This window comes from Brachyhypopomus gauderio, unplaced genomic scaffold (assembly GCF_052324685.1).
Source record: "Brachyhypopomus gauderio isolate BG-103 unplaced genomic scaffold, BGAUD_0.2 sc107, whole genome shotgun sequence".
Lineage (NCBI taxonomy): Eukaryota > Metazoa > Chordata > Actinopteri > Gymnotiformes > Hypopomidae > Brachyhypopomus > Brachyhypopomus gauderio.
Genome location: NW_027506928.1, coordinates 457,386 through 469,569, shown reverse-complemented (window position 1 = coordinate 469,569; position 12,184 = coordinate 457,386). Strand labels below are relative to the sequence as shown.

At 41.5% G+C, this 12,184-nt stretch overlaps 1 protein-coding gene across 1 annotated transcript in view; it reads left to right on the top strand.

Annotated features, from left to right (window-relative positions):
- Positions 1-12,184, top strand: part of LOC143497362 (butyrophilin-like protein 10) — a 47,681-nt gene that overhangs the window by 32,210 nt on the left and 3,287 nt on the right. The gene's annotated exons all lie outside the window — the stretch shown is intronic.

The window sequence follows — 12,184 nt, the reverse complement described above, 5'->3', positions numbered from 1 at the left end:
AAAGCAAACGCAGTGCTGTTGGATTCGAAGCAGATACAGATGGAAAACTGAAGGATATGAACAAGCCAGTTTGCAAGCGGTGCTTTTGGAACATTTCAACGAAGGGCGCTAAAGCCTGGTTGAGTGACCATAGCGCTTGACTCCGCGCGAACCTCCGCGAGCGGTGGAGGCGTTTAAACTTTCCGCTTTGCAGTGTTGTCCGAAACTATATGTGGTAGTATAAAAGAAACACCCCTCAAAACAGGGGAATGAACACTTACCTGACGAATTTTAATGCTGCTTTGTGTTTCAGTGTGTTTCAGGTTTGAAAAGTGCTGCAATTTAGGCTAAAGTACTTGAAAATGTTGAAATTGTAACTACTTCGTTTCACAACAAATATCTGTCTGACTGGACATTTTTCTTGTATTACATTAACAAATACGAGCCTCTTGTAATTCCAGGATGAAACATGAGAACGTGAAGACGTTAAGAAAAATGCACGTTACGTTATTACGTTAACTCTTGTAATTCCAGGACGAAACACGTGAAGAAATTAAGATTGGGCGTTTTGAAAATAAACAACCATTAAATAATGTGATTAAAAGTAGGGATGCACCGAAATGAAAATTCTTAGCCGAAACCGAAAACCGAAAATGAGGAAACCAAGGCCGAAAACCGAAACACCGAAATACATTATGCCAATTATTAGCAGGTCTCTCAAGTCTCACGCATTGAGCGTGTGACACACGCATTTGACTGTCTTCACACGCTCACACGCCACACCTCCGATTTCACACGGCGAGAAAAAAAATCTAGTTTATTTACCTCCGATCCATATCTATGTATTTTATACGAGTTAAATTTTATTATAACTGACTGGCCTGAAAGATAAATATAAATTCTCTCATAAAAACGTGACGTGAGTTGCAACAACATTAAACAGCTCAGGTAAACACGCTTCTGAGAAATGTCGTCTGCTCGGCAAAACATAACGGGGCTCAATGTGCTCTATTAAAATCCCACATCCTCTACGACAGAGAACGGCTGATCGTCTAAGGCAACGAGTTCCATAATTTTTGGTGTAATGTCCTTTGCCTTGGCGCCATCACTGAAACTTTTTTGCTTTCTGCATCACTGAAACTTTTTTGCTTTTGAAACTTTTTTTAAATCCAAATAAGCACGTGCAGGTGGCGATTTTTGCTTGCGTCATCACAACACATCGTTTCAGCCATGTTGTTTCGGTGATGAAAGTATTTCGGCCGAAAACCTAAAATGCAAATTTAAGCCATTTCGGCCGAAAATTTTCGGTGGCCGAATTTTCGGTGCATCCCTAATTAAAAGCGCAATATTTTTAATCATTTCGAGTATATGTATAAATATTTAACTTAATTAAGTTTAACGTGCTGGGAAATATTGGTACAAGCGCTTGAATTGAACCCTGCAAACATGACTTTGTTCATTGCGCTGAGGCGCGGCGCGCGCGAAGTTACAAAATTCGAGAGGTGCACGACCTCGCGTGCGCCGCGCTTCAGCGCGATGAACAAAGTCATGTTTGCAGGGTTCATACACCTTGTGGAATTCAAACACTTGTATGTCACTTTCAAGGTCCATTTCAATATTTCTCAGCACGAGCAAAGACACTTTGTCAGACGTTCAAAAGACGTCCACTGAAAAGCCAGAATGAAAGTTTTAGCGACGTCTTTTAAACGTCTATTACTGCCGTTCAGTTGCAGTTTTTGCACGTCCTGACATCCAATAAAGGTCCTAGTCAGACGTTCAGATAGAAAACTCGTCATAGACATTCATGTTAAGTTAAAAGGTTAAGGTCCTAGTCACACTGTCAGATTTTGAACCAGTTTTGAACGTCCACCAGACATGCAAAAATGGGTCTGGACTGACCAACGTGATACAGACTTGATTTTAACGTCTTTCTGACGTCGCATGTTTGTTGGGATAAGTTAAATATTTATACATATACTCGAAATTATTCGCTTTTTTATCACATTATTTAATGGTTGTTTATTTTCAAAACGCCCAATCGTAATGTCTTCACGGTCTCTCATGTTTCATCCTGGAATTACAAGATGCTCGTATTTGTTAACACAAAAGAACTGTTCAGTCAGACAGATATTTGTTGTGAAATGAAGTTACAATTTCAAGCATTTTCAAACACAAAGCAACATTCATTTGTTTGTTTATAAAAAAAATAAAAAGGCTTTAAAACGGAAATTAGCACCGTATCTGACTTTGGTATCGAAAATGGTATCGAATTTCAATATTTTTTTAAGTATCATATCGAAGTTGTAATTCTTAGTATCGTGACAAGCCTAGTGCATGTGTAAAATGTTGATTATCCAGGGGTTCATGCCAAACTTCTTTAGCCATTTTAGTAAGAATGTAACGCAGCGTACTACACATTTTAAACTGAACTGAGTGGCATTTAAGCACGTATAACGCAGCGTATGCTGTGGAGTGAGGAGGCGGACACAAACGCTGAGGAGAGCGAGATTTATTAAAGGGAATTCCAAACTCAGGGTCAAATAAGAAGGCGGAGGTCAAATCAGTTAAGGAGTCTGAACATGAAACATGGAGAGGCATGACAGAACGATACACTTGAAATCAAACACGGGTAGAACGCAGAACAAACGAAACAACCAGGAAACTGAAACACACAGAGCAACTGGGCAGCGAAACCAAGAAGTACTCACAAAACAGGGAACACAGAATCAGGATCACACTTGAATGAATACAGGAACACAATCACCGACACAGAGGAAAAATAAAAGGGGGTTTAAATACGCAGGACTGAACTAGCTACAGATGAAGACAATGACGACATGGGCGTGGCAGACAGAGGGAAACCAGGGCAACAGACAAGCAGGGCGGGATAACCGAGCAAGGAACAACACAGACACTAGGGAACAGGGACACCGGAGTGACAGCTAGGAGAGGGGGCGTAGCCCTACGTGACAGCTAGGAGAGGGGGCGTAGCCCTACGTGACAGCTAGGAGAGGGGGCGTAGCCCTACGTGACAAAGAAGAGACACTGTTGTGCTTTCTTCACCACCGTTGTTGTGTGTTCTGATCATGAGAGTTCCTCTGTGATATCTGAGGCATGATTTTAATTAATCAAGAAAATTAATACAGCGTTATGATCCGGTCTGGGTTCAACTGTACAGAAATGCTCTGGTTAGAAATGTGAGTGATTTTATCTTTTTTTGTGTTTATAATACAAGAGGAGTTGTAGCTCTTGAGTCAACTGAGGCCAAAACAAACAAAACTAACATAGACTAACATAAACCCCACCATGTCTACGCCATAAATTCAAGAATATTTAAACAGATTAATGCTCTATTACCAATACATAAACACCAGACAGACAGCTTCCATCACTCCCTAGATAACCACAGACAAAATCCCACCCCTAACGTGAACCCCGCCCCATTAATATTAATGATGTAAAGGTACCTAATTGAGTCTAATTAGGATTAATAAAATAATTCTTCTGTAAACACCACATGACCGACTGCAAACGTTCATTTGGTGGTTGTTTCATTGGTGTCTGGTGGTGGTTCACACTGATGATCCCAAAGAACAAATGTGCTCATAGAATAGAACTCATATTTGTGGAATAGAATAAGTGTAAATTAACTTTTTTACTTATATTTACTTATATGGTTACTTTCACTTTAACCACTTTTTAGTGACCCAGATTTTATATATATATATTTTTAGCAAGACTGCAGACAAAGATTAGTCTGTATCTGCAGATTCAGTGCTAACAATGTCTGCTGTTTTCAAACCAGCACCCACTAACACTCCTGGAGGGGCTGAGGAGGCTAATGGAGAAATACCACTGACAAATTTAACAACAGACTGAACAGGAGATAGTGGTGATCTGATGGAGGTGGGTGGTGACATGATGGTGGAGGAGGTGGATGTTGATATGATGGAGATGGTGTTATGATGGAGGTGGATGTTGATATGATGGAGGTGGATGTTGATATGGTGGAGGTGGATGGTGATATGATGGAGGTGGATGTTGATATGATGGAGGTGGGTGTTGATATGATGGAGGTGGATGCTGATATGATGGAGATGGTGTTATGATGGAGGTGGATGTTGATGGATGATTGTGGAGTGATCATGGAGTGATGGTGATTGGATCGCGGCGTGTGAGGGTGCAAGACCCCGCGCTGTGGAGGAGAACGTACGGGAGAAGGAGATTTTCACCTAGAGAAATTTGAAATATAATTTATCGAGGTGATAAAAGGATAGAAGAAACACCAGAGCATCTTCCGAGAACAAAACCGAAAGTTTATTTTTAACTACAGTCGAAACCGAGCGGAACTTCAGCAGTGCACCGGTAAGGCAGCGCAACGGCTCTGCGTTTCTAACGGCAACGGAGTAGCAGCGACCGGACAGTTGTTAGCAAGCGCTAACACAACAAAACAACAAAAACAACAAAATAACGGTGCCGATACATACAACTGACAACAAACAGATAGACGGTTAAGGACAACATCACCCAAAAATGAAAAAAACGGTTTCCAACGGCCATTCGCTAAGTAGAACTTACTTTCCTACCTACCAAACCATTGAGACTGTGTCTGTTAACCATGGCAGATATAGGAATAACAGGGCGATATGTTTTAAAAATCTAATTAAAATTAAATTAAATAATCAACATGAAGTGAGCAGCAATATTAAGCTAAGGCTAGGACTTCTAAACATTAGATCGCTTGCATCAAAAGCTGTGATAGTAAACAAAATAATATCAGATAACAGACTAAATGCACTCTGTTTAACAGAGACATGGGCTAGAGTAGACGAATATGTAAGTTTTAATGAAGCAGCTCCTCCTGGATACAGTTATGTACATCGGCCCCGTATCACAGGGCGTGGAGGTGGAGTAGCCACAATATATGACACAGATATAAGTTTTACTGTAAAACCAACCACCTCTATTAACTCATTCGAAGCCTTGATAGGTGAAATAGGCAATAATCTCATAGGCAATAAAACAAAGCTTAAACTAGTGACCATCTATCGACCACCGGGTCCTTACTCAGAATTTCTTAAGGAATTTGCTGAGTTTCTTTTGGAATTAGTCCTAACAATTGAAAGATTTGTAATTGTGGGTGATTTCAACATTCATTATGAAAATAAATCAGAACCACTGAAAACCACGTTCGATTCCATCCTAGACTCAGTAGGTATAGCCCAAAATGTGACAGGACCTACTCACCGCTGTAAACATACCTTAGACTTAATACGTACTTACAGATTAAACATAGAACATTTGGCAATTATCCCCCAAAATGACGCCATTTCAGATAATTCCCTACTGATATATGAAATAGCTTTATACGATTTGCATCAGATGCGCCATATAAAAACCACACGCACCATCAAATCCTACACCGTAGCTACATTTATAAACATACTACCAGAGCTACCGAGCACTATGCCACTGCAGCCCAATGAATTAGAACAGGCAACACAACAGTTTTATTCCACACTCAGCAATACCTTAGACCAGGCGTACTCAACTAAATTTGTCCGCGGTCCAGTTTTGGCAGATACCTGTGACCTGAGGTCCGGTGCGGCGGGGGTGGCGAACGTAAGTTGTTGAGCGGGGGGGGGGGGGGGGGGGGGGGCGAACGGTGGAGGCGTTTATACTTTCGCGAGCGTTTTGTCCTAAACGATAGGCGTTTTGTCCGAAACGATATGTGGTAGAAACACCCCTCAAAACAGGAAAATGAACATTTACCTGACCAACTTTAATGTTGCTATATGTTTCAGGTTTGAAAAGTGCTGGAATTTAGGTTAAAGTACTTTAAAATGCTTGAAATTGTAACTACTTGGTTTCACAACAAATATCTGTCTGACTGAATAGTTCTCTTGTATTAGGTTAACAAATAGGCCTAAGAGCCTCTTGTAATTCCAGGACGAAACATGAGAGAACGTGAAGACGTGAAGATTGGGCGTTTTTTTTACTTAATTATGTTTAACATGCTGGGAAATATTGAAATGAACCTTGAAAGTGGCGTACAAGTGCTTGAATTCCACCTTATAAAGGTGTATGAACCCTGAAAACGTGACTTTGTTCATTGCGCTGAAGCGCGGCGCGAAGTTACAAAATTCGAGAGGTGCACGACCTCGCGAACCGACAGCGCGCGAGGCACTCGCGCACACGCGGAGCCACAGCGATTACGTCATTTTCGCCGCGCGGACCCTCGCGCCGCTCGCGAAGCGTCAACCAGGCAGACTTGTTGTTGAGCGGGGGTGGCGAACGTAAGTTGTTGAGCGGGGGTGGCAAACGTAACACTCGTGACGGAGTGTTTTTTCAATAGTCCTGAAATAAATGCTACGGTTTTGTTTTAGTCCGTATCCAGTTAATCAGGAATGAGATTGGGTCCGGACAGGACTGCGTTCGGGTCCGGATCCGGACCGCGGTCCGCCAGTTGAGTACCCCTGCCTTAGACAGTGTTGCTCCAGTTAAAACTAAATTAATTAGGGAGAAAAAGCTTGCACCATGGTATGACAACCACACTCGTCTTCTAAAACAGGCAGCTCGAGCAGCGGAGCGCAAATGGAGATCCACCTCACTAGAAGTGTTTAGAATCACATGGAAAGACGCCGTAGTCAAATATAAACATGCCCTAATAAAAGCTAGAGCCTCATATTATTCGACACTAATAGAAAACAACAAAAATAACCCTAGATTTCTCTTCGCGACTGTATCAAAACTAACCAGAAATATTAATGACACTAGTTCTAATACGGCACTTACACACACTAGTGATGAATTTTTTAACTTTTTTAGTAATAAAATAGATATTATCTGACTACAGAGTCATAATACATCACAGCTTAACCTCCACTCCAACCCCAGTTGTATAGGTATTAGTAACTACGCATCCGAAAATATTACTGAGCTAAATGGCTTTGATCCTATATCTCAAAAAGAGCTCACAACACTAATTAATTCGTCTAAGCCGACATCATTTATATTCGACCCAGTTCCAACCCGTCTATTCAAAGACCTACTCCCAGCTATTGCAGGGCCCTTACTTAATATGATTAACTGTTCCCTTAACCTAGGATATGTGCCCAAACAATTAAAATGCGCCGTAATTAGACCCTTGATTAAAAAACAGAATCTCGATCCGCAGATTCTAGCCAACTATAGACCAATTTCTAATCTCCCATTTATCTCTAAAATTCTAGAAAAAGCAGTTTACAATCAGTTAAACCATTATCTCCAATCAAATAGTATCCATGAAAAGTTCCAATCAGGATTTAGACCGAACCACAGCACTGAAACAGCTTTACTCAGGGTAGTGAATGATTTACTAATATCGTCCGATAATGGGCTCATCTCGTTCCTTATACTGTTAGATCTTAGCGCAGCTTTTGATACTGTAGACCACAACATTTTGATGGATCGACTAGAAAACACGGTAGGTATTAAAGGAGTTGCACTCTCCTGGTTTAGATCATATCTGACCGACCGCTTCCAATGTGTAAGTGTTAATAATAAAACATCTAAATCTGTGCAGGTTAAATATGGTGTCCCAAAAGGGACAGTCCTAGGACCACTTCTATTTACACTTTACATGTTACCCTTAGGCGAGATTATGCATAAGCATGACATCAGTTTCCACTTCTACGCAGACGACACCCAACTATATTTATCGGCTAAACCCGATGATTTAGGTGTAAACAGTAAAATCGAGAAGTGTGTAGAAGAGAAAACATTGGATGGCGTGTAACTTTCTAGCACTAAATCCAGATAAAACAGAGCTAATAATAGTTGGGTCTAGGGCAGCGAGAGACAAGATACGTAATGTAGCATTGAATCTACATTCCTTTACTATAACCCCCAGCGCAGAGGTAAAGAACTTAGGTGTCACAATAGACCCAGATCTCTCATTCGATTCACACATTAATAATATAAGTAGAGTAGCGTTCTTTCACTTACGCAGCATTGCTAAAATTAGAAACATATTAAATACTAGTGATGCGGAAAAACTAATCCATGCATTCATATCCTCTCGCCTAGATTATTGCAATAGTCTTCTAGCTGGATGTTCTGGTAAATCGATAAACAAACTCCAGCTGGTTCAGAACGCAGCAGCGCGAGTTTTAACGAAAACTTTAAAATTTGATCACATTAGTCCCGTACTATCGTCATTACATTGGCTGCCAGTTAGATACTTTTATTAACATATAAAACGCTGCATGGCTTAGCTCCAGAGTATCTTAGTGAACTTATTGATCATTACAACCCAGCACGTTCACTTCGTTCACAGGACGCAGGGTTATTAACTGTTCCTAGGATCAAAAAGATCACAGCAGGTGGAAGAGCCTTTTCTTTTAAAGCTCCACAACTGTGGAATAATCTTCCTGCCTTTATTCGGGACTCAGACACAGTCTCAATGTTTAAAACTTGATTAAAGACTTATCTGTTTAGTTTGGCCTTTGAATAATCTTTTACATATTTACCACATCACATATCTTTCTTCTCCGAGGTTCACTTGGGGAGTAACACTGCAGTTGGAGCCTACAATACCAGTATCATCGCTCCGACACGGAATGAAAACCTGGCGTTCATCACAAGACATTTACATTGACAATATCAACACCAAGAACTTTCATTCTAGTTACCTTATACTTAGCCTGATTGTGTCATTTGTTTGTAACTTGTGTATTCGTCTGTATAATTTGTTTTTGTGTAATTTGTGTGTTAACGGGCCGCACAATGGAGGATGGGTTCCCTTTTGAGTCTTGGTCCTCCCAAGGTTTCTTCCTATTCCCCACCATCATAGGGAGTTTTTCCTTGCCACTGTCGCCTTTGGCTTGCTCACTAGGGATTTGGACCCATAGTATTGTTAAACTTGTAAATCCAGTGTATATTTGTATAGCGCTTTTCACAACACATGTTGTCACAAAGCGCTTTACAAATATACACTGCTCAAAAAAATAAAGGGAATACTCAAATAACACATCCTAGATCTGAATGAATGAAATATTCTCATTGAATACTTTGTTCTGTACAAAGTTGAATGTGCTGACAACAAAATCACACAAAAATCATCAATGGAAATCAAATTTATTAACCAATGGAGGCCTGGATTTGGAGCCCCACACAAAATTAAAGTGGAAAAACACACTACAGGCTGATCCAACTTTGATGTAATGTCCTTAAAACTAGTCAAAATGAGGCTCAGTATTGTGTGTGGCCTCCACGTGCCTGTATGACATCCCTACAACGCCTGGGCATGCTCCTGATGAGGTGGCGGATGGTCTCCTGAGGGATCTCCTCCCAGACCTGGACTAAAGCATCCGCCAACTCCTGGACAGTCTGTGGTGCAATGTGACGTTGGTGGATGGAGCGAGACATGATGTCCCAGATCGGATTCAGGTCTGGGGAATAGGCGGGCCAGTCCATAGCTTCAATGCCTTCATCTTGCAGGAACTGCTGACACACTCCAGCCACATGAGGTCTAGCATTGTCCTGCATTAGGAGGAACCCAGGGCCAACCGCACCAGCTTATGGTCTCACAAGGGGTCTGAGGATCTCATCTCAATCAATCAATCAATCAAATTTTATTTATATAGCGCTTTTTACAACAGTTGTTGTCACAAAGCAGCTTTACAAGTGCCGAATCCTAGCCCCCAGTGAGCAAGCCAAAGGCGACAGTGGCAAGGAAAAACTCCCTAGTTTTTTTTTGCATGAGGAAGAAACCTTGAGAGGAACCAAGACTCAGGGGGGGGAACCCATCCTCCTCTGGCTGACACCGGTCACCATGACAACAACAACAACAATTTAGACAGATAAAAATAAAGAAAAGGAAAAGATGTAATAATGTCTATCATGGTGTAGGCTCATCCGGTCAGGCAGTAGGTGGCTGGCACTGGATGGATCGCTTGGGTCTCCTCATCTCATTTTCCTCGAGCAGGCGGGCAGCCATGTGGAGAAAATAAAACAGGGAAAATTAGCTCTGTATGAGGACATATACAGGACAGGTGAAATTAAACACATTTCTGGAGTGTGGCAGCAACTCCGGCATTTAGTTAAATTATTACAGCCTAGCTAAAAAGGCAGAACCAGAAGGTAACATAGGCTTGGGGGCATTCTGAGACAATGGCATCCATCCACTGCACTGTCAGCAAACTTGAGTGACCTAATGGCAGTCAGGCTACCTCTGGTGAGCACATGGAGGTCTGTGCGGCCCTCCAAAGAAATGCATCCCCACACCATTACTGACATACAGAACGTCTCCAGACTCTGTCACGTCTGTCACATGTGCTCAGTGTGAACCTGCTCTCATCCGTGAAGAGCAAAGGGCGCCATTAGTGAATCTGCCAATCTTGGTGTTGGGCCGTAAACACAAGTCCCACTTGTGGACATCGGGCCCTCTTACCACCCTCATGGTGTCTGTTTCTGACAGTGAGCAGAAACATGGATATTAGTGGCCTGCTGGAGGTCATTTTGCAGGGCTCTGGCACTGCTCCTCCTGTTCCTCCTCACACAAAGGAGAAGTTAGTGGTCCTGCTGCTGGGTTGTTGCCCTCCTACGTCCCCCTCCACGTCTCCTGGTGTACTGGCCTGTCTCCTGGTAGCGCCTCCACGCTCTGGACACTGTGCTGACAGACACAGCAAACCTTGGTCACCACCTGCAGAACCACTCCTTTATAGGGGGGGCAATCTTGCTAATTGCCTCTCATTTCTACCTGTTGTCTATTCCATTTGCACAACAGCAGGTGAAATTGATTCAGAATGAATGTTGCTTCCTAGCTGAACAGGTTGGTTTCACAGAAGTGTGGTTGAATTAAACAACACAATGTAACACCAAGTGTTCCCTATATTTTTTTGAGCAGTGTACAGACACAGGCCATTAGGAAGAAAAAGGTGCAAAATCAATTCTTTGAGTACCAAACCCCAACACAAACAGTGGATCAAAATGGTGTGTGTGTGTGTGTGTGTGTGTGTGTGTGTGTGTGTGTGTGTGTGTGTGGTATCCAGTTAATGAAGCAGATATTGTCCAAGTACAAAATATTGAGTCATATATGAAACATGACTGGTGTAGATTCTGTACTGAGTGGATATTTAAACTCGTACTGGTGTAGATTCTGTACTGGTTGGATATTTAAACTCATACTGGTGTAGATTCTGTACTGGGTGGATATTTAAACTCATACTGGTGTAGATTCTGTACTGGGTGGATATTTAAACTCATACTGGTGTAGATTCTGTACTGGGTGGATATTTAAACTCATACTGGTGTAGATTATGTACTGGGTGGATATATAAACTCATACTGGTGTAGATTCTGTACTGGGTGGATATATAAACTCATACTGGTGTAGATTCTGTACTGGGTGGATATATAAACTCATACTGGTGTAGATTCTGTACTGGGTGGATATATAAACTCGTACTGGTGTAAATTCTGTACTGGGTGGATATTTAAACTCGTACTGGTGTAAATTCTGTACTGGGTGGATATTTAAACTCATACTGGTGTAAATTCTGTACTGGGTGGATATTTAAACTCATACTGGTGTAGATTCTGTACTGGGTGGATATTTACACTCATACTGGTGTAGATTCTGTACTGGGTGAATATTTAAACTCATACTGGTGTAGATTCTGTACTGGGTGGATATTTACACTCATACTGGTGTAGATTCTGTACTGGGTGGATATTTACAGTGCATCCGGAAAGTATTCACAGTGCGTCACTTTTTCCACATTTTGTTACGTTACAGCCTTATACCAAATTGTATTAAATTAATCTCTTTCCTCAAAATTCTACACAAAATACCCTATTATGACCATGTGAAAAAAGTTTTCTTGAGAGTTTTGAAAAAATATTTTTGAAGAAATCATATTTACATAAGTGTGCTGCCCTCGCTCTGAGTTATCTAATTTCACCAGTTAGACAGCGAGTTAACGACGCTTCAAATAATCAAGCTTTTTTCTTTTTGTGTTGATTTATTTGTAGAATGGTATCTAACCATTGCCCTCTTTATGCCGTCGTAAAACTAAGAAAAAAAAATTACATGTTACATGTTAACTGTAGACCAGGGGTACTCAACTAAATTTGTCCGCGGTCCAATTTTGGCAGATACCTCTGACCTGAGGTCCGGTGCGGGGGTGGGGTGGGGTTGAACGTAAGTTGTTGAGCGGGGGTG